Source organism: Sorex araneus, chromosome X (genome assembly GCF_027595985.1).
Source record: "Sorex araneus isolate mSorAra2 chromosome X, mSorAra2.pri, whole genome shotgun sequence".
Classification (NCBI taxonomy): Eukaryota; Metazoa; Chordata; class Mammalia; order Eulipotyphla; family Soricidae; genus Sorex; species Sorex araneus.
The window spans coordinates 151,005,830-151,026,987 of NC_073313.1; the positions used below are offsets into that span (position 1 = coordinate 151,005,830).

Genomic DNA, 21,158 nt, shown 5'->3' on the forward strand with positions numbered 1-21,158 from the left:
GAGTCTAAGCCTGCTCAGGGCACATTCATCGGAGGACAGAGCACTGAGATCTCCTAATCACCCCTGGTCTTGCCGCACAGGAGGAAACGGATCCCTCAGTGTTCTTTTTTTTTAACCATTTGAAGAATTTATTGAATGCCTAAAAAACATGTATTCTTTATGCAAAATATAATCGTCTATGACACAAAACATTTCATTGATTTTCAGACTTTTTGTTATTTCTTGGAAAGGCAGTGTGTTATTTTCAAATTTTCAAATACAGTTTTGACAAGCCAAATATGTCTTTTGACAAAACATATCATGACTGAATATATATTTTTTATGTTTAGCATTAGCCAGTAAAAAGTGTTTCTTTTTTACACTCTTTCAACAACACTAATGATACATTTGCAGTACAGTCAGATTTGTTTGTTAGAGTCCAATTCCAGCTTGAAATTACCAGCATTCTGCTTTATTTTAAGTTTTAGGCAGTAAGCTTATTATTTTAATGTACTATAAGTTTTGACAAATACATAGCATTACATATTCACTTATCCAGCTCCATATAAAATAGTTATATCACTTTGAAAGTTTGATCTTGTGACCACATCTTAGTCACCATTTCCTTCTCTACCAACCCTTAGAAATCTCATGTTCTGTTCATACAACTTTGATTTTTCAAGAAGTTGATGGAGATAGAACCATGTATCTTACTGCGGGAAGCCCGGAGCGCCGGTTCCTTCCCCCGCACCTGCGTCGGTTGCCTAGGAGACGGGCAGCATCCCGGAGAGCTGCAGCTGCGCCCGGCCCCGCCCCCTCCCCACGCGCGGCCGCTGGTTCTCCAGCTTGAAAAGCGCCTCACCTGGGCTTGCCTTGTCGCCGCCAGGCCGGAGCGCCGCGTCCAGATCGCCGCCGCGTCCCTTCCCGCCCCTGCGACTCTGTCTCTCCCAGTCCCGCAGACTCCAGGCTGAGGAACTGCTGCCGCGGAGCCAGCGTGAGTGTGAGGCGGCTGAGGGTGCGCGGTGCGGGGTGGGGGTGCGCGATGCGGGATGGGGGTGCGGAGTGCGAGGTGGGGGTGCACGGTGCGGGTTGGGGGTGCGCGGTGCGGGGAGTTTGGTGAGGGATGAGAGGTGAGGACTGAGTGCGCGGTGCGGGGTGTGGGGGTGCGGTGAGGGGTGGGGTGGGCTGGGGGTGCACCGTGCCCTCCGGGGCCGGGTTCCCGTTAGCCTTGCCCCGCGTCCAGTCCCGGGGGTCGCCCCATTGCACCTTCCAGGCTGCCGCGGTGCGGGGGTCGCAAGGGGCCTGAGTCCCAAGTTCCTGGCCCGCGCCGTGGCGGTGGAGGCCCCCAGTTCTTGGTGCGAGTCGGTGCCCCTTGCGTAGGGCCCCCCTCGGGGTTGCGGGGCGGCGGTTACTTTCGCTCTAATTTCGCCCGGGGCTCTCCTACCCCGGCGCCCAGGCCCACATTCCGCGTGAGGTCACTGACTCTTTTCCACTGAGTGGGTCAGTGGCCGCAGCCGAGCTGTGGACGCACCCGGGGAGGAAAAGGGTTTGGCCAGATTGATGCTTTTCAGCACCCTGCAGCTAAAGGGGTGAGTTGCAGGTGCAAGCGGGTAGCTAAGCGGCACAGTCTTCTTAACCTTTTATTTATTAAAAAACAAAAACAAAAAAAAAAACCGGTTTGGGCCTGGAACGATACAATAGCACAGCGGACGACAGGGTGTGTGCCTTGCACACTGCGGACCTGGCCTTTGATTCCCAGCGTCCCACAGGGTCCCCAAGCACGCCAGGTGCAAAACAACAACAACAACAACAAAAAAAAAAAAGGTTCAATTGGAGATTAAACCTTCCTCTTTGTTTTGCACTTAAGAAGTGAATTTGCGTGGCAGGGGAAAACAGTGAATTTGCGGGTTTCCTCTGGGGAAATATTGGGAGAGTATGATCGTTTTCACAGCTTTGTCGTGTTGTGCTCAGTCTAGAGGTAAATGGGGTGTTTAGAAGTGGCGATAGCATTATGATACCGTATTTTACAAGAAAACTATGTTTGTTTTAAAAATTAAGGTACTGATTTACAAATTATTCGTAATAGAGTTGCAGGAATTCCGTGAAAATAGATTTTGTTTTGACACCCTGCCGATGTCCCGAATGCCCCTTGTCTAACTGGGTCCAGGAAGCCAACAGCACACTTTGCCTCTTGTCTCTGTTTCACAGTGCAATCACTTGGTTTCTGGGGGCTGGAGAGACAGAACAGGGGGTGGCCTTTGCTGTGCTGCAACCAACAGGGTTTGGCACCCCATAAGGTGGCCTGAGCCCCGCCCAGATTTACACTTGCCAGAACACCTTTGTTTGGGATCTAGGTAAAGTTTGTTTCTGAAACAATAAGGCATGTACTCTTTTTTTTTTTTTTTTTTTTGCTTTTTGGGTCACACCCGGCGATGCACAGGGGTTACTCCTGGCTCTGCACTCAGGAATTACCCCTGGCGGTGCTCAGGGGACCATATGGGATGCTGGGATTCGAACCTGGGTCGGCTGCGTGGAAGGCAAATGCCCTACCCGCTGTGCTATTCCTCCAGCCCCAAGGCATGTACTCTTATGTAATCAAACCTTTATAAACTGCTTGCTGCCTGAAGTCAGGGTCGCTATCGAGAGACCACTCTGTGGGTGAGATAGTTGACCCCAGTATACTGGAATAAAACTCCTATTGCTTTTGTGTGATCGAGTTAGTGTTTCTGTCTGACCTGCCGCTTGGGAAAACACAGTCCTGGGTTTAACAGAAGCAGGAGTGAGCCTGAAGCACAGCTGGGGATTGCCACAAAATGAAAATAAATAAATTGGTGTTTGGGGGACACACAGTCAGTCACAGTCATCCCGTTGCTCATTGATTTGCTTGAGTGGGTACCAGTAATGTTTCATTGTGAGACTTGTTACTGTTTTTGGCATATCAAGTATGCCATGGGTAGCTTGCCAGGCTCTGCCGTGCAGGCAAGATACTCTCGGTAGCTTGCCAGGCTTTCCAAGAGGGGCGGAGGAATCGAACACAGGTCGGCCGCGTGCAAGGCAAACCAGTTCTTGAATTTATAGATGTCATGTCTTGGGCTGGAGCAATAGCACAGTGGTAGGGCATTTGCCTTGCACACGGCTGACCTGGGTTCGATTCCTCCGCCTCTCTCAGATAGCCTGGAAAGCTACCGAGAGTATCTCGCCCGCATGGCAGAGCCTGGCAAGCTACCTGTGGCATATTTGATATGCCAAAAACAGTAACAAGTCTCACAATGGAGACGTTACTGGTGCCCGCTCGAGCAAGTCGATGAGCAACGGGATGACAGTGACAGTGACAATGTCTTATCTAAAAGAGCAGATTTGTGTGTGTAATAGAAGAGGGAAGTGCCCCTGAAGAAAGGCATGATTACCTTACTTTGGTAGTTTTTCCATGCAATTGTTGCTCAATGTGCAAGCTATTTTAAATAAAAAGAACTATTCAAAGAGTAACATTTGCTGCCCCGGACCCGAATTGGGGCCAACAACACCAGGAAGCCGGACAGAGGAGGTGCAGCCAGGACACCTTCTCCAGATGGAGCCCTGGTGACACTGAGCAGCAACTAACACGGCTCCGGGATTCGGGACTGGGACACATCCAAGCCGAGCGGCCGTGTTAGACCTTTTCTAAAACCTGAAAACATACAATCTTTTAATGGAAAACTAATTATCAAATGCTTCCTTAGTAGGGTTATCTTGTTTGGGGGTATAACTCCCACAATAGTGAGTTTTGTGTTGAAATATGGAGCGTAATCAAGGTGAAGAGAAAATGAAGTGAAATTCATCAGTTATACAGTTGGGGTGGGGGGCGGGGGGTATACCGGGGATTTTGGTGGTGGAATATGGGCACTGGTGAAGGGATGGTGTTTGAATACGGTATAACTGAGACATAAACCTGAGAACTTTGTAACTTTCCACATGGTGATAAAATTTAAAAAAAAAAAAGAGTAACATTTGCTACTTCCAAATGCATGCCAAGCCTAATTCTGAATACTTTCGGATTACATGTGTCCCCAACACTATTCTAATATAACTGTCATTCATGTCATTTGTCCTGTAGTCTTTTAAATCTGGTAAGGAATCATTTTATAAACCCTATAAAGGTTGTTTCTGAATAATAGGCTTTTATATCTTAGTGGGAAACTAACCTTTTTTGTTTTTTTTTAATCTGTGACAGGGACTCCACGCCAGGCTGTTTTCATTTGGGATGCCCCAGAGGGCGGCAGGTGAGAACCCTCCCCAGGGGACCCAGACCCGGCAGCTGACCGAGACTACCCAACCACTGCCATGCTCCAGGACCCTTTTTGGACACATTATAAGACACTTCCTACCCATTTTCCATAATTACCATACCATATTTGATGCAGCTCAGACAGTAGGCAACAAATCAGAGTGTAATACATTCCTCTTGGAGAGCCTGGCAATCCTATCGAGAGTATCCCGCCCGCACAGCAGAGCCTGGCAAGCTCCCTGTGGCGTATTCAATATGCCAAAACAGTAACGATAGGTCTCATTCCCCCGACTCAAAGAGCCTTCAATCGTTGGGAAAGACGAGTAAGGAAAGGCTGCTAGACTCTCAGGACTGGGAGGAATAGAGACGTTACTGGTGCCTACTTGAGTAAATTGATGAACAACAGGGTGACAGTGATGAAGAATCTGTGACTAGGAGAACTAAGACACTCACAACCTTTGTGAAAACAGGATCCCAGACAAACCTAAAAGACCCAGTCGGGGTAAGATCTCTTGTAAATTGATGCGTGTATCTGTTCCTCAGTCCTTTTCTATCCTATGTGTGTGCTTGGAAGGGACCTAGATAGGAAGGTGGGGTCTAGGAACACTGAGTTAAGTGTGTAAGAATTAAGCTGTGGAATTTTGTTCCTGGATGGGTGGCCTTGACTCATTGAGTACAGTGAAAAGAATTTGGGTTGCCAACTGTATACCTCCTGTAACGGGTTATCATTTTAGACGTTAGAAAATGGGAACTTGGTGGTAGGGCGCTTTCTTTAGTGTGCCAGCACACTTTAATCTCTGCCACCCCCATATGGTGCCCGATCACCACCAAAAGTGATCCCTGAGCAGAGCCAGGGATCTGTAAGCCCCTGAGCAAGGTCCAGTGTGGCCTCCAAACAAAGTATTTTTCATCTACACCAGAGAATTCTTACTATTCCCTGGGCCAGAGAAACTTTTTGTGGGATTCAGTAAGCTTTCCCACAGGCAGGACTGCTGGACAGTAACTGATGGCAGACTTCATGAGAATAGCCCCATGTGCTAGGGACCAAGTTTTGTAAAGACTTGTTGTGGGACAGTGTAATTCAGTTAGTGACTGATCGTAATTTGATCTGTTCCACTCACTTCAGGCTTGGGAACTCACTTTTAAAAGTTAACTGGTTACATGGGCTGGAGCGATAGCACAGTGGGTAGGGCATTTGCCTTGCATGCGGCTGACCCGGGTTCGATTCCCAGAATCCCATATGGTCCTCTGAGCACCACCAGGAGTAATTCCTGAGTGCGGAGCCAGGAGTAACCCCTGTGCATCACTGGGTGTGACCCAGAAGCAAAAACAAACACACAAAAAGTAACTGGTACAGAAAAAGGAAGGCAGGAAATAGACAATATCTAAAGAAAGCAAACCTGCAGACTAGGCCATAGAACCAGGGTTAAGGAAGGCTGTGGGGAGTAAACTGGAAGGGTCGTAGGAACAGTGGTGGAGAGATAATATGTTGATGATGGGTCGCCCCCTCCTTTATGAAACAGCCTGTCTTTCCCCAACCCTTAGGGTGTGGTAGTATGGTATCCCCAGAACATCAGTATTAAACTCTTGTAAATCATAGTTTTCTCCAAGCCAAAAAGGACAAAATTAAAAATGGGTTGTATACTGTTTAAAACAAAAAGCTAAATGGTATATCTAACAAGTTTTTTCTGTTCTGGAATATTTTGAATCTGCATTGATACCAGATTGTATTTCTTTTATTTATTTATGTATTTTTTTGGTTTTTGGGTTACTCCTGGCTCATGCACTCAGGAATTACTCATGGCGGTGCTCGGGGACCATATGGGATTCTGGGAATCGAAGCTCAGTGGGCCACATGCAAGGCAGCCGCCCTCCCTGCTGTGCTATTGCTCCAGCCCCGCCCCCCATTGTATTTCTTGATCTGCATGGAGGAAACCAGACTGTAGGATAACATAGCCTTGGGTAGTTTTGGTTGATTGGGTTGTTCCCATTGCAGTGCTCCCTTTCCTCTGTGTTTATTTGTAATTCTTTTTGTGTGTTCTGTTGACTTGTAAATATTGTTTTTCTCTTCTCCTTGAGTCCTTTGCATAGTTTATTCAGAGCCATGTCCTTTTGTATGGATATACGAAGATATTAGTAAATGCTATGCTTTTGTAACCTGGGAGTCATTTGACTCTACATGATATTTTCCTCCTGGGCATCTGTTCTCCAGACCTAAGCCTCAGCTGCCCTTACTTCCTAGCACCCCCAAAAGCAGGATCCCGAAGAGGGACGGGATGGACCCAGGGCAATCAGTGAGTTGTGTGCTACCCTGGCATCGAGATGGGCCTGGCCAAAGTGCCTAATGCTTAACTATAAGTTAAGAGCTTGATCATGGACAAGTACTGTCATGATCCAAATAGTGATAACTAGATTCGGACCCTGCTAAGGTTAGGAATGATTCATGTGGCCTGAGCACTGCAGTCTGAGTCTGTGGCAAGACATTTCCCTGAGAGCTGCCCTACAAGCCTCAATGTATCTCTTATTGTGCCCATACAAAAATAACTACTTTTTTTTTTTGATTTTTGGGTCACACCCAGCGATGCACAGGGGTCACTCCTGGCTCTGCACTCAGGAATTACCGCTGGTGCTACTCAGGGGACCATATGGGATGCTGGGAATCGAACCCTGGTTGGCCCCGTGCAAGGCAAACGCCCTACCCGCTGTGCTATCTCTCCAGCCCAAAATTAACTACTATTGAGGTGTTAATTAAGATGCTAGAGAAGGGGAATGCCTCTAGGTGGTGATTTCTTTGAACCTGGTGGGCCCTCAGGAAGGGCTTTCTTATGTTGATTTTGCTGGGTGTGACTAGGGCCCAGAGAGACAAGTAAGGAGAGAGACTTAGTGAAGAAAGGAAGAAACAAAGAGCTGGGATGGAGGAATGAGGAGCTAGGGAGGAAGAGTGCTGGGGAGAGAGAGGAGAAATGGGGAGCTCAGAGAGACTGGAAGAGAGAGGCCCGTGGAGAGAATGGAATAAAGGGCGACTTTTATTCCATTTATTCCAACCGGTTTGACCCTCGTTTCCTCTTCCTCTGCCCCATGGCCTGGGCAGCCCAGGACCGACCCCCCCACACACACCCAGGCACGACCAATGGGTAGAGCTGCTGGGGCCCTCCCCACAGCCCCCGCAGATAGTTTTTTACACCAGACTTTTTGCAGATGTGAGAGACAGATTCCTCAGTATGATCATAGAAAAGGTGGGGACTTGAGAAGCAGCTGAACTCGCCTCTTTCACTCTGGACATAGTTTGTAGGAGACAGCTCTGGCCAGGAAGGATATATGACTTAACTGATCTAATTGATTCACAGTACCACTTGGTTGGGAAGCAGCCCTGTCCATGAAGGATATATGACTGAGTTAACGGACTGAAAGAACTACCTGGTGTTCACACAGACACGGACCTGGAAAGTCAGGAGTCAACGTCTTGTATCCTGTGTCTAACTGATAAGATGCCTTATTTATTTATTTATCTATCTGTTTATTTATTTATTTATTTTTGCTTTTTGGTTCACACCTGGTGGTGCCCAGGGGTTCCTCCTGGCTCTGCACTCAGGAATTACTCCTGGTGGTGCTCAGGGGACCTTATGGGATGCTGGGAATTGAAGCCGGGTCAGCCACGTGCAAGACAAACGCCCTCCCCACTGTGCTATCCTGTGCTATCGCTCCATCCCTGATAAGATGCTTTCTTCTGTATGTGAATGCCTTGCTTTCTTGATGTATGGGAATTGGGAATGACTCCCTAATTGGGAATGTTTTCTTGATATATTGTTCCTGTATGCTTTTGTTCATTATGAAATGGTTGAAGTTATTTCTGCCTTTGGAATTGTTTATCTCTGTGCCTCCTCCTGAGGCCTGCATGCCCAGGATGGCCGTATAAACCCTCTGCTGTAAGCCCTTGGGGTCAGCTCTGACCTCCTGCTTCGGCAGGACAGCTCGGCCCCAGCTAGCTGGAGTAATAAAGTCTCGTGTGTGTTTTGCAATCTGTTGGGGTCTCAGCAGCTGGCCCGAGATGCTGGCCAACCCCACTGCCCTCAGAAGCAGGAGCAGGCTCTCTTCACAGGGGCCTAAGGCCCTGAGCCAGCGCTCCACCCAGAAAGGCTCTGGTGGTAATGGGATGAAACCTGACAGTCACCACTTGTTCGAGCTGGCATACCTGGCCTTTAGAACGGGAAACATAAGTCATTAGCTAACATCTGCAAAGGGCCCAGCAGAGTGTACATAACGATCATGATAACCAGGTGTTCACAGATACCTAAGCTGCCAAAATTGAGTATGAATATCTTGTGTGGGAGCTAATAAAATGAAAGTTGCTTGACCTCCACCTCCGCCCTCTGCACGGTTCTTTCTCAGTGGCAGTGGGGTGGCTGCGGTGCGCAGAGGGGCTGGGCAGGGGCTTCTGCCCTCCCCACTCCCTCTCCCATAGGGACTAAGTGCAGCAGCCTGGGGATCACACTCCAGTTTGCTGGGGTCGACTGACCAGGACCCTGCCAGCAATCCTGCTGGACACTGAGGGGTGGTCTCAATCCTAACAGCAGATACAATTTTCTTCAACTATGTCATTCATTAATTAAGAAAACAGCATTCCATGGGGGCTGAAGCAGTAGCACAGCTGGTCGGGCGTTTGCCTCGCACGCAGCAGACCCGGTTTTTTGCTTGATGCTTGATTCCCAGCATCAAGAAAAAAAAAAAAAAACCCACAAAAAAACAGGATTCCAGATCTTGTGCTTACTTATTTCTACATTAAATATTTGTATTTGTAACAAGCCAATATACGCAGAATAAGCCAGCAAAGGAGTCAGCTTCTTCTCTAAGTCCCTCTCTGTGTCCTCAGGTCTACTGCCGGGCCTTTCCTGACCGGGAGTGCGGCATAGAGGTGACCAGTAACACGACCATCCAGCTGCACACCCCTGAGGCTTACAGACTCGACTGAAATAGGACTATAAGGAGGTCATTCCTCTTGCATCCAGGCTGTTTAGTGGGTTTTCTGGCTTTTGAGTTTAAGAGAATTCACAGTTCTACCTTTCTGAGACTTCTCTGCATTGCTGAAACCCCCATATCTATAGTGCCTTTAATTCCTGGAATCTGCCTTTGGCATACTGGAATTAGGGGATTGCTTTTAGAGGACAATTCTTTTGCTGGATGTTAAACCTCGTGTTAGGGTTTCATTCAGTGTGGAGTAAGTTGATTAAACTAGGCATTGTACAAAGACAATTTCAGGTGTGAAAATTAAAATCACAGTAGGCATTATTTGCTTATAACAATCTCTTTTGAAGGGTTTTTGTTTTTGTGAGGTTTGGAGCAAAATGGTCTGCTGTACAGGCATTTTGAAAGTCAAGATGGAGGCTAGAAGGAGGTTTTTTTCTCTTTTGTTTTTTTGGTTTTGGGTCACACCCTGCAATGCTCGGGTTCCTCCTGGCTCTGCACTCAGGAATTACTCCTGGCATCGCTTGGGGGACCATCTGGGATTCCAGGGATCAAACCCAGATCAGCCGCATGCAAGGCAAGTGCCCTATCCACTGTACTATCACTCGGCCCCATGTACCTGGTGGTGCTCAAGGCTTACTCCTGGCTCTGCTTGGGGATCAGTCCTCTCGGGGCGCAGGGGATTCCATGGAGTCCTGGGGGCTCCAACTGAGTGCAAGACAAACCCCCGACTGGCTGTATTGTCTCTCTGCTCCCCCCACCTCCTTTTAAAAATTTCTTGTGCTGGGGAGGAACCCAGGATTGAGAATGAGGAGAGGAGTGTTTAAGAGGTCTGAACATTTTTTCATTATTTTTTTTTCTTTTTGGGTCACACCCAGCAATGCTCAAGGCTTATTCCTGGCTCTACACTCAGGAATTATTCTTGGGATAATTGGGGATATGGAACGCTGGAGTTTGAACCCAGGTCGGCCGTGTGCAAGGCAAATGCCCTACCCACTGTGCCATCGCTCCAGCCCCAGAAGGTTTTGCTGTTTTGTTTTTTTAAAAGGTGGCTAAAATGGTCTGTGGACTTTATGAGCTTAGTTGGGGACACAGATGGTTAACAAATAATCACTCTATAGATAGGCAGAAAGACAGGTGTGGTAGGGAAGATGGATAAGGGGCCCCAGAGATAGTACAGGAGGCAAGGTACTTGCCTTGCACGCAGCTGATTTGGGTTTGACCCTCAGTGCTGCACATGGTCAGCCCTTCAGGATTGATCTCCGAGCACAGGAGTAAACCCTGAGCACTGCTGGGCGTGGCCCCTTAGTGAAACACAAGAATTAATGGGGGCTCAAGAGAGACTAGTTTAGACTGTTGCCTCTTTTTGAAGCTACTGTTAACCTGCTGTGCCACTTCTTACACTGAGCCATGGTCTCTGCCACTAAGTTGTAGTCTCTTGTCTATTTTCAGTAGCATGTTCCTTTATGCGGCACTGTCTTTTCTCTTTCCTTTCAACTCTCATCTATTATTCTCCCCCTTTGCAATATCTTTTTCCAACTCTGGCATGTAAAAGTGCTGTAAGCATTTACTCTGTAATCCTCCCTCCTGCACTGAATAGGCAGTTCTGGTTTGGGGTACTGGTTTGCTGACCATTCTCTGAGTAGCTTTGGTAGGACTGTGCTGACACCCAACTGGACCGCCTCAGAACTTTTTCTAATCCTATTCCAAAGAGCTGCCAAGTGACATTTAATTAGATTTTTAATCATTTTCACGTGCAAAACCTTACAGGGAGTTTCAGGGAAGCTCTTTTCATGGGCAAAATCCTGTATCTACATCCTGTTTATCTCTGGGCACTTATTTCTTACTTTCTACTCAATTCCTTCAGTTCCTTGGATGGCGAGAATCCTGTTTCTGTGCCACTCACTTTGCCTGACCTTTTCTTTGAAATCTCATCTTTAGTTAGGTTTTAGCTTCATAGCATCTCCTCCGAGAGGGACAGCCCCACCACCTTCCTTGTGTTGCCATGCTTGTGTTTTAGTTTTTTGTTTTTTTCTTCTTCTTTGCTTGTGCTTCCTTGATGGCATAGAGCAGTCTGTAGATTTAATTCCTTCTTTACTGTCTTTTTACCCCTGAAATATCTTAAGGAGAATCTCTCTAAGCCTTTTGTGTTCCGTTTCTCTGATATTCAGTAAATATTAAGCAGCAGTGGTCCTAGGAAAACTTCCTGAAGGAGCAGACATTTGAGGATACAGCAGTGTTGAAAGCTGATGGACTGAATTTCACTTATTAGAGTTAATGTTGAGTGTGTATAAATAGTACGGAGGGTTGGTAGGGATGAAATGTTCCCTGCCTTGTGACATCATTGAATGACAGAAGAAGCACTAGACTAGAAATGGCTTTGATGCTAATTAGTAATAGGGGCTTGGGTCAGTTCTCCCTTCGGACGTCAGGTATGTTTATTTTTCACCTGGAGAGGGACAGTTTTTTCATGGGGATTCGGAGGTCATTTGACAAATTTCACCATACTGTTTAATTTAGCTTGTACTGACTGCTACTTTCAGTGGTAGGGTTCCTTATTCTTAGTGAACTTCAAAACTGTTTTATCAGACTGGAGTAAAAACTTTCAGGTGAGTTAGCTGAAGTGAGTGATCTTTAAAATGTTATACAGTGAGCATAATAGTAGATTGTGGGCCAGAGAGATAATAGGTAGAGTGCATCTTTGCACGTGGGAGGGCCTGGTTTGCTCCCCAGCGCCACATGGTTCCTGGAGATCAGAGCCAGGAGTAGCCCTCGAGCCCCTCTGGGTCTGACTCCACTACTAGCCTCTATCAGAAGCTGTAAAAATGAACTCCTTCACTACCATCCTAAGGCCTACTGAGACATGGTCAGTGGTAGGTGCCAGCTGTAGTATGTTTGAATACAACTCTCTGTATCTATTTTGGAGGGACAGACTTGTTTAAATTTTGTTTTTTTGTGAAGCAAGATAGTTTCTGTTGATTTATTTTTGGTCCACACCCAGTGATGCTCAGGGGTTACTCGTGGCTTTGCCCTCAGGAGTCACTTCCGGCAGTGCTTGGGGAACCATATAGAATGCCAGGAATCGAACTCAGGTCCCTTGCATGCATTGCAAGTGCTTTACTATCTCTCTGACCCTGAAACTTACTTAGATGTGAGGAAAGAGGAAGTACATGTTCAAGAGACAGCAGAGGCTTCTTCAGAGTGGAAAAAGCACAGAGACAAGCGAGGTGTGTGTTCAAGGGAGAATACGGGCTTGGAGAGCAAGCCCCAAACTGTTAAGTTTTAAAACATGAGGGGCTGGAAGAAAAGTGGGTAAAGTGCTTGCCATGCAGACTCTATCCCTGGTACCCCACATGGTCTCCCAAGCCCCCCAAACCTGAGAACAGCCAGGAGTAAACTCTGGGCACAGCTAGTGTGGCCCCAAGACCAGAAAAGTAAAACTAATAAAAATATAAGGGCATTATATTGAAATCTGATGAACTGTAGGATATATTGAAGGTACAAAATATAAAACAGGAAAGAGGGACCATTTGACAAAGGCTTTAATAATAAATTTTAATAGGGGCTGGAGAGATAGCACAGCAGGTAGGGCGTTTGCCTTGCACGCGGCCGACCCGGGTTCGATTCCCAGCATCCCATATGGTCACTCAAGCACCGCCAGGAGTAATTCCTGAGTGCATGAGCCAGGAGTAACCCCTGTGCATCGCTGAGTGTGACCCGAAAAGCAAAAAAAATAAATAAATAATAAATTTTAATAGAATCGCGATCATGAATCACAAAATCCCCGTTAATTGTCGATTTCTCAAGGGGGCTCAGTAACCTCTCCATTCGTCCTTTCCCTGAGATCTTAGAAGTTTCTCTCGACTCCGCCCTCCCAACGATGTCACACTGGAGGCTCTTTCAGGGTCAAGGGAATGGGATCCAGCTTGTTACTGGATTTAGCATATGAATACACCATGGGAAGCTTGCAAGGCTGTCCCATGTGGGCAGGAAACTCTCAGAAGCTTGCTAGTTTCTCCCAGAGGGAGAAGCAGGCTACAAGATACCGCTTCTGGGAGCTTGCTTTTCAGTCTCTGGGTGCTGATCGTTGATGGGATTACACACACCTGGATTCCTCTGCTGGTATCTTCATGCGTGAAGCCTGTCCGAACGTGTGGAGAGGGGCCTCGAGCATGGCTGTAGCTAGGTTCCGGTGGTCTTCGGTCACCGGGAGCTCTGCTTGGGGTGGGGAGGGAAGCTGGAGCCCATCCCCTCCGAGGGACCCCGGGGAAGACAGCCAAGTGTGCGGGCAAGAGACTCTCTGTTACGTAATAGAATTATTATGTAATATTCTATGTAATTCTAATACAAATTCTAATACATAGAATTACATAATTTGGTGCTCATGTACATATACACATGAGTACCAAATGGCATTGATGTTCTTTAAGCAAAATCCACAATCTTTAAACACTTTCCTCTAAAACAACTTCTTTGGATCATTTTTATTTTATTTATTTATTTTCTGTTTTTTGGGGGTCACACCCAGCGATGCACCGGGGATTGCTCCTGGCTCTGCTCTCAAGAATCACCCCTGGAGGTGCTCAGGGGACCCTATGGGATTCTGGGAATCGAACCCAGGTCAGCCCCATGCAAGGCAAACACCCTACCCACTGTGCTATTGCTCCAGCCCCAAAACAACTCTTTTGCTTACTTTTTCTTAAAATTTTTTGTTAGTGAACCACCCTGAGGTACAATTACAGAGTTTTAATCTTTCATGCTTGCGTTCCAGTCACACAATGATCGAGTACCCCTCCCTCCACCAGTGCCCATTCTCCACCACCAATAAAGATTAATGGGATAGAAAGAGATTACCGTGGGTAAGGCACTTTTCCTTACATGCAGCCAACCTGAGTTTGTTCTTTTCGTGGTCCCCCAAGCCCTGACAGGAGTGATCCCTGAGTGCAAAGGCAGGGTTAAGCCCTGAGCACAGCGGCCACCCCCCCAAAACCCACAACCCAAAGAAGGACTCCTCCCAGATCTCCGTGAGTCCTTCCTTGCTGAGACTGAGGATCAATCACAACCTGGAATCCAGACAAGAGATCTGCATTTGTACCAGAGTGGACTCAGTAATCCATCTAAAGTTAGGGTCTGGTTCCTGAGCCATTTTAGCTAAATGCTCGGCTTTAGTGTTGTCTTTATTATGATCCCTGATAGCAAAAAAAAGTGCAAAGACTTGTACAATTAACTTTTGTTTGTGTAACTGAACATTATTGGAGGAATAACTAGAATTAGAAAACCATTGAAATGAGAACAGGTTAGAAGCAGAGGTGTGGCTCAGTGGTAAGTGGTGGAACATTTCATGCAGGGTGGGGGGGCTGGGTTCAGTGCACCCCCACCCCAACACAGACAGCCACATGTACAGTGAGAACAGGTACTTGCCCCCCTGTTTATATTTATAGATGACTCACTTTCCCATGTGTTTCCAAGTGTCTGTTACGGGTACCCATTTTTCTGAATTTTTATGCTTGAGTTCATTGCTGGTTTATGGTTCTGTGGCATGTATGATTTTTAGTCTTTCTGGTAACTCCAGGAGTAAACTCGAAGGCTGCTTATTTGACATCAAATTCAGATTTCATTCGTTAGATTGACGTTTAACTTGCCTTTGTTGGTGGTTGGTGGTTAGCTTATATTTTTAATATTGTGAAGAAATTTTGCAAGTAGATTTTTGTTTTGTATTTCCGTTTTCTTTTGGGCCACACTATATGGTGTTCAGGGATCCCTTATTGGTACTCAGAGATCATTCCTGGTGGTGCTCAGGGGATCAGATGTGGAGCTGGGGAACTGACCTGAGGCGACCGTGTAACCCTCGTCCTATCTCTCTGGCTCAAGTGGAGGATTTTTAATTTTTTTTATTAGTGAATCACCGTGAGACAAAGTTACAGACTTTTCATGCTTATGTTTCAGTCATACAATGATCGAGTACCCATCCCTCCACCAGTGCCCATTTTCCACAACCAATGGTCCCAGCATCCCTCCTACCACCCCCGCCCTGTCCCCGCCTCTATGGCAGGGCATTCCCTCTTGCTCTCTCTCTCTCTTTTTGGGTGTTGTGGTTTGCTATAGAGGTATTAAGTAGGGTCATGTTAGTCTATAGTCTTTTTTCACCCTGTATCTCCCATCGCTAGTGGGTCCACCTAGCACCCTTTACTTGGTGATCCCTTCTCTATCAGAGCTGCTTCTTCACCTAGTATGTGAGGCCAGCTTCCAAGCTGTGGAGTAATCCTCCTGGTACTTATCACCTCAAGTGGAGGATTTTTAAGGAGCCTCTGTTGGGATTCTAACCTGTACGTGTTGCTATTCCTTATTCCTTTGGTAGGTAAAACCGTTGCAGCACACCCATGAGGAACACAGAGTTTGTGTGTGTGAAGCAATTGACTTTTCTTTCGAGGGTGCAGTAATACTAGTGGTATACCAGTGGTGGGCATCTGTGTCATGTTTGCGTGAAGGTTTATCCTGGGCGCTGGGCTGGCTGCTGTTTCTGTGCCCCTTTCTGCTTCCTGAAAACTACCATTTACTGAGTGATGATGGCGAGTAGATGTTTCTCTTCCCACCATGCACAAAACTGAGGCCAACAGGCAGCTCCTGTTCCCATCCTTTCCTATCACAGAGACTGAAAGTCAACCAGCCAAACCATGTGAAAGGATTACCACTCCTGGCATATCCCGAACTGTCTGAGTTTGTTCTATGCTGGCTGGCATTGAGGAAAGAACCAGTCGGATCTGTTGATCAGTGAAAATCAGGAAATGCTAGATTTTAATGCCCCCCTGTGCTTGTGTTGTTGCTGAACCATTGCTGTGATCTCTAATTGCTTAGGGAGTGTTGTTTCATGTGCTTTGTTGGAACAATTTAGAGCAGTGTCTGTAGAATAAATAGCTCCTATCGTCGTGTTATGGAACTAATCTTTTTTTTTCTTGTTTTGTTCATACCTGGCGATACACAGGGGTTACTCCTGGCTCTGCACTCAGGCATTTCTCCTGGCGGTGCTCGGGGGACCATATGTGATGCCGGGAATTGAACCTGGGTTGGCCTTGTGCAAGGCAAACGCCCTACCCACTGCGCTATTGCTCCAGCCCTCATGTAAGTAATCTTGACTATCGAGCTTTATACTTACCCAGGTCGAGTATTTTCCTGGAGTCTTGCTTAGGCTTTTCCATGTAGAAAGGATAGTTGTTGGCTCACCTGACCTTTTCCATCTTAAGTTGACATTGGTTTCTCATCTTTTAGGAAACTAATGTTTTCTTCTTTTCCATAGAATTCCTCTACCTAAAGTGCTGCTTGAAGATGAGAACTGTAACATGTATGTTGCAGGACGCACGGAAGTAAAAGTGAAATCATCAGAGGAGGCCTTTGAAGTTTTCTGGAGAGGTTAGAGACAGAGCTTAGAATGACAAATATATCACTGTCACTGTCACTGTCATCCTGTTGCTCATCGATTTGTTTGAGCGGGCACCAGTAACATCTCCATTGTGAGACTTGTTACTGTTTTTGGCATATTGAATATGCCACGGGTAGCTTGCCAGGCTCTGCCGTGCAGGCGGGATATCTTGGTAGCTTGCCAGGCTCTCTGAGAGGGGTGGAGGAATCGAATCTGGGTTGGCCACATGCAAGGCGAACGCCCTACCTGCTGCACATTTTCTCCAGCCCTGAGAAATATATAAAATTATAAAATATAAAAAATCCTAACTGTAGTCCTGAGACTTTCTCGAATAATTTGACAGTAGTACTTTGTGATTTAGTGTAATGACTGAGCTGAGGCTGATCAATGATTTTTCTGTCCTTGTAGGCCAGAAGAAAAGGCGTTTTGAGAACACACACTTGAATCGTGAGTCCAGCCGTTCTCATTGTGTGTTCAGCATTCAATTGGTTCAGCCGCCCTTGGATGCGGATGGAGACAGTGTCCCGCAGGTAAAGATGGAGCGTGAGGATTCTCTTCCTCTAATTGAATCCTGAATTTCTGGACTTAGAGTTAGATCTTTATTGCAGTGAAGATGGCTCAAATTAATTTATATGGAAGGGATTTTTTTTTTTGGGGGGTGAAAGAGTGCTCAGTTTATTTGAAAAAAAATAGTCGAAGTCCAAGGAAAGAAAATTTTCTGAAATCCTTCCATATGCAAAAGTGGAAAATGAAAACAGATTCAACAAGTTATTTCAAGCATCTCAGATGATGCATTATTTCAAGTCCTCAGAGAAATGTTTTGCATGCCACCAAAATTATAAATTTTGAAGCATACTGTACTATGCACGTGACATTATCATTTTTTTTAAATGTCAGTAATTCTTTATTTTTTTTATAATTTATTTATTTTTAATTAGAGAATCACCGTGAGGGTACAGTTACAGATTTATACACTTTTGTGCTTATACTTCCCTCATGCAAAGTTCGGGAACCCATCCCTTCACCAGTGCCCATTCTCCACCACCCGTAAACCCGGCGTCCCTCCTACCCTCCCCACTCCCATCTCCCCCCCACCCCACCCTGCCACTGTGGCAGGGCATTCTGGAAGGGATTTTTTGATTTGGGGCCATAGTTGGCGAAGCTCAGATCTACTCCTGGCAGGCTTGGGGGACCAGAGATCTAACCCAAGTTGGCTAGGTGCAAACATCCTCCCTGCTGCACCATTGCTTGGGCTATCAGTGTCTTTTTACTAGAGGAGATGAAATTAGAATGTCTGATTTGTTTCACTGTAGGAGACTCATTTTATATATGGAGATTTTGCTCATGACTGTAAGATGTCAGAAAGTAACTTTTCAGCGATGAGACTGTTCAGGAAGTGGCCTGTTCTGAATGGTCCTTCTTTGGCCCAGGCCAAATAGGGCCCTTCTGTCTGCTGAATCACTATTTACTGCTGAATCCATTGTGCGATAAACCTTTCTTTACCAATTTGTGCAAGTGTTTGATCTGGACTGTGAATATTCATCACTTTATCGAGATGAATGGTCAAAATGTGTCTTTAAATTATGCCACCATAAAGATTTCCAGGTGGCAGGAGGAGATGGTAAGACAGGGTACTGAGGACCACAAGGGTTACTAGCTCTCTGGTCTTAATTCCTCATGGTGTAGTGAGGATTAAGGGAGGTAGTGCATGTAAACGTCAAGTGTTTAGCCCACTGCTTGGCTATAGTAACATCCCATAGAAGGTCGCTAGAAAGTGCTTCTAAATCAAACCACATGGACTCTGGATTTGGTTTTGGTTTTGGGCTACACATGGCAGTGCTTAGTGATCATTCCTGGCAGTGCTTGGGGGGACCATAAGTGGTGCTGGGGATTGAACCCAGGTCAAGCTCATGCAAGACAATTGCCTTAGCTGCTATACAATTTCTCAGTTCTTTGAATCATATAATCATATAACTGTGATATGAGTTCATATCTTTGACCTTTGTTATTAATTATTAATAATAAATTATTTGGCTACAAAGTCACAAAGTATTATAAGAAATTTGTTCTAGACTCACTTTTTTAGACTTGTGGGGTTTTTTTGTATGTGTGTGCTGTTTTTTGTCTATGTTTTGGGGCCATATCTAGTAGTGCTCAGGTATTATTCCTGAAGCACAGGTCTCGGGGAACTATATGGAGTACTGGGGATTGAACCCAGGTAGGACACAAGCAAGGCAAGATCCTACCTGCTGTACTATTGCTGTACTATCACTGTACTATCACACCTGCCTCTTTTTTGTTTTGGAGTCACACCTGGCAGTGCTCAGATCTTACTCCCGACTGCACTAAGGGACTACTCCTGGCAGAGTTTGGGGACCTTGTGGGGTGCTGGGGATCTGGACCTGCATCTGCTGCATTCAAGGCAAGTGCTCTCCTCTCTGTACTATCTCTCTGGCCCCTCTAGACACACATTTTTGTAGACATTTGTTGACTGTTAGGGTCCTGTTCAAGGTGCTGGAATAAGTGGCTAAAGATAGAGCCCCTGCTCTTATAGAGCTTATGGTATCATGAGAAAGACCAGATAATGGAAAAACTCTTTAGTACCATGAGTATATTTACCTTCTTTTAGCAAACTCTCCCTGAGAGCATGTATCTTTTGGCCATACTTTAAGATTTCACTGTGCAAATACTATATTCATAAGACAATTTGTTGGTTTGAGTGTACTTTAGATATTCAAGTCGCTTCTGGTGGGGCTTCAGGGACCATAAGAACTCAATGTTACAAACCATTTACATCCTGCTTTATGATCTTTGTGATCTTCCTTTTAGAAAAACGAACAAATTTCTATAAAGCCAGTGTCCTTGGTAGATGTCGCTGGAAGTGAAAGAACTAACTGGACAAAAACAGAAGGAACTAGATTACATGAAGCAGGTGAGCTAAGCATAGTTCTTACTCATTGTTAAAACTTTTTGCAACACAGGACTAGAGCCATAGGACAGCGGGTAGAGCTTTTGCCTTGCATGCAGCCAACCCGGGTTCGATTCCCAGCCTCCCATATGGGCCCCTGAGCACTCCCAGGAGTGATTCCTGAGTGCAGAGCCAGGAGTTACCCCTGTGCGTCGCCGGGTGTGACCCCTCCCCCCAAAACTTTCTGAACACTTGTAGCGCAATTTCTCACTTGCTTTTTGGAAGTGATAAGTATAACTATCTTCAATTTGGTAATTTGGAAGCTTGGTTTGGGGGCCAGTGCAATTTTTTTTTTATTTTATGATTTGGTACAATTGATTTCTTTTAAGAATGAGAAAAAAACAAGTAATACTCATAAGGCACGAGCGCGCCCCAGCAGGGAGCTTTGGGGACCCAGAGCCCCGGTGACTCCCTAGGGGGGTCAGGGCCTCCCTGAATGCCCGGTAGGTCGGCGGGACAGTCTGGACCCCTCGCGTGCATCCTGAGGGAGGACTAGGGACGCCTCCACACAGGAAACGGGGTTCCAAGGAGGCGCCTCCGGAGGCCCCTGCACACTCCCGCGGCTCTGGGGAAGGCACTGCTTCAGCTCTACTCCGCCTGTGGGGCTGGAGAGGACACAGGAAGCCCGTCAGGGCGCGCCCGGCAGCATCTGCCCAAATCCCAGCACTGACTCGGCTTCAGCAGACCCGGTCCTGCCGCTGGCCGGGTGGGCTACCTTGGTTCCCTCGATGGGAACGGTGGGCGGGACGCCCGCTCCCAGCCCGGCCACAGGGAGGCTGAACTGTGCCCGCGGGGTTGGGGACTGGGGTTTGGCTGCCGGTGAAGCGGGTTCGGGAAGCGCCTCTGGCATGTGAAGGCGGGCGTGCTGCAGGGCAGGTTGCCAGCTTGCCCCCTGGGACGGCAGGGGAGTCAGCGAGAGCTGCTGCCCGCACTGGAATCGGAACTGAGCTCCGTCCCCACGGCTCCGGTTCCCGAGTGTGGCGGGGGTGAGTGGGCCCCAGGGATGCCCCGAGGGGGTCCTTAATGGACACCCCTCTCGCGTGCCAGCGGACAGGCCAGCAGGGCCAAGCAGCTCAGCGGCCTGGTTCCTGCCGGCCTGTTCAGGCCACGCTCCTAAAGGCCTGTCCGTTTCCTCGGGCACATGGGAGCGAGAGTGCAGAGCCAGGAGTAACACCTGACCATTGTGGGGTTTGGCCCCAAACAAAACAATGGAAAGAAATCTGGGGTCTGGAGCACAGCGGGTAGGGCGTTTGCCTTGCACGCGGCTGACCCAGGTTCGATTCCTCCGCCTGCCCCTCTCGGAGAGCCTGGCAAGCTACTGAGAGTATCCTGCCCATGGGGCAGAGCCTGGCAAGCTACCTGTGGCATGTTCAGTGTGCCAAAAACAGTAACAAGTCTCACAACAGAGACCTTACTGGTGCCCACTCGAGCAAATCGATGAGCAACGGGATGACAGTGATACAGTGATATTCATAAGGCTAGGGAAATAGCTCAGACTGCCATCTCATATCCTGATGATACAAGGCCCAGGTTTCATTTTGATCACACTTAGCCTTCTGAACCCTCCT

General features: G+C 47.0%; 1 long non-coding RNA gene across 2 annotated transcripts; it reads left to right on the forward strand.

The window, feature by feature from the left end:
* The first annotated feature begins 810 nt into the window (after positions 1 to 810).
* Positions 811 to 19,044, forward strand: LOC129400156 (uncharacterized). Of its 2 annotated transcripts, XR_008627480.1 has the most exons (6): positions 811 to 973; positions 4,190 to 4,238; positions 16,188 to 16,324; positions 16,500 to 16,612; positions 17,031 to 17,152; positions 18,930 to 19,044. It is a non-coding gene; the product is annotated as an uncharacterized LOC129400156 (long non-coding RNA). The 2 variants fall into 2 exon arrangements; XR_008627479.1 differs by having other exon boundaries at positions 17,031 to 19,044.
* Positions 19,045 to 21,158: the final 2,114 nt, after the last annotated feature.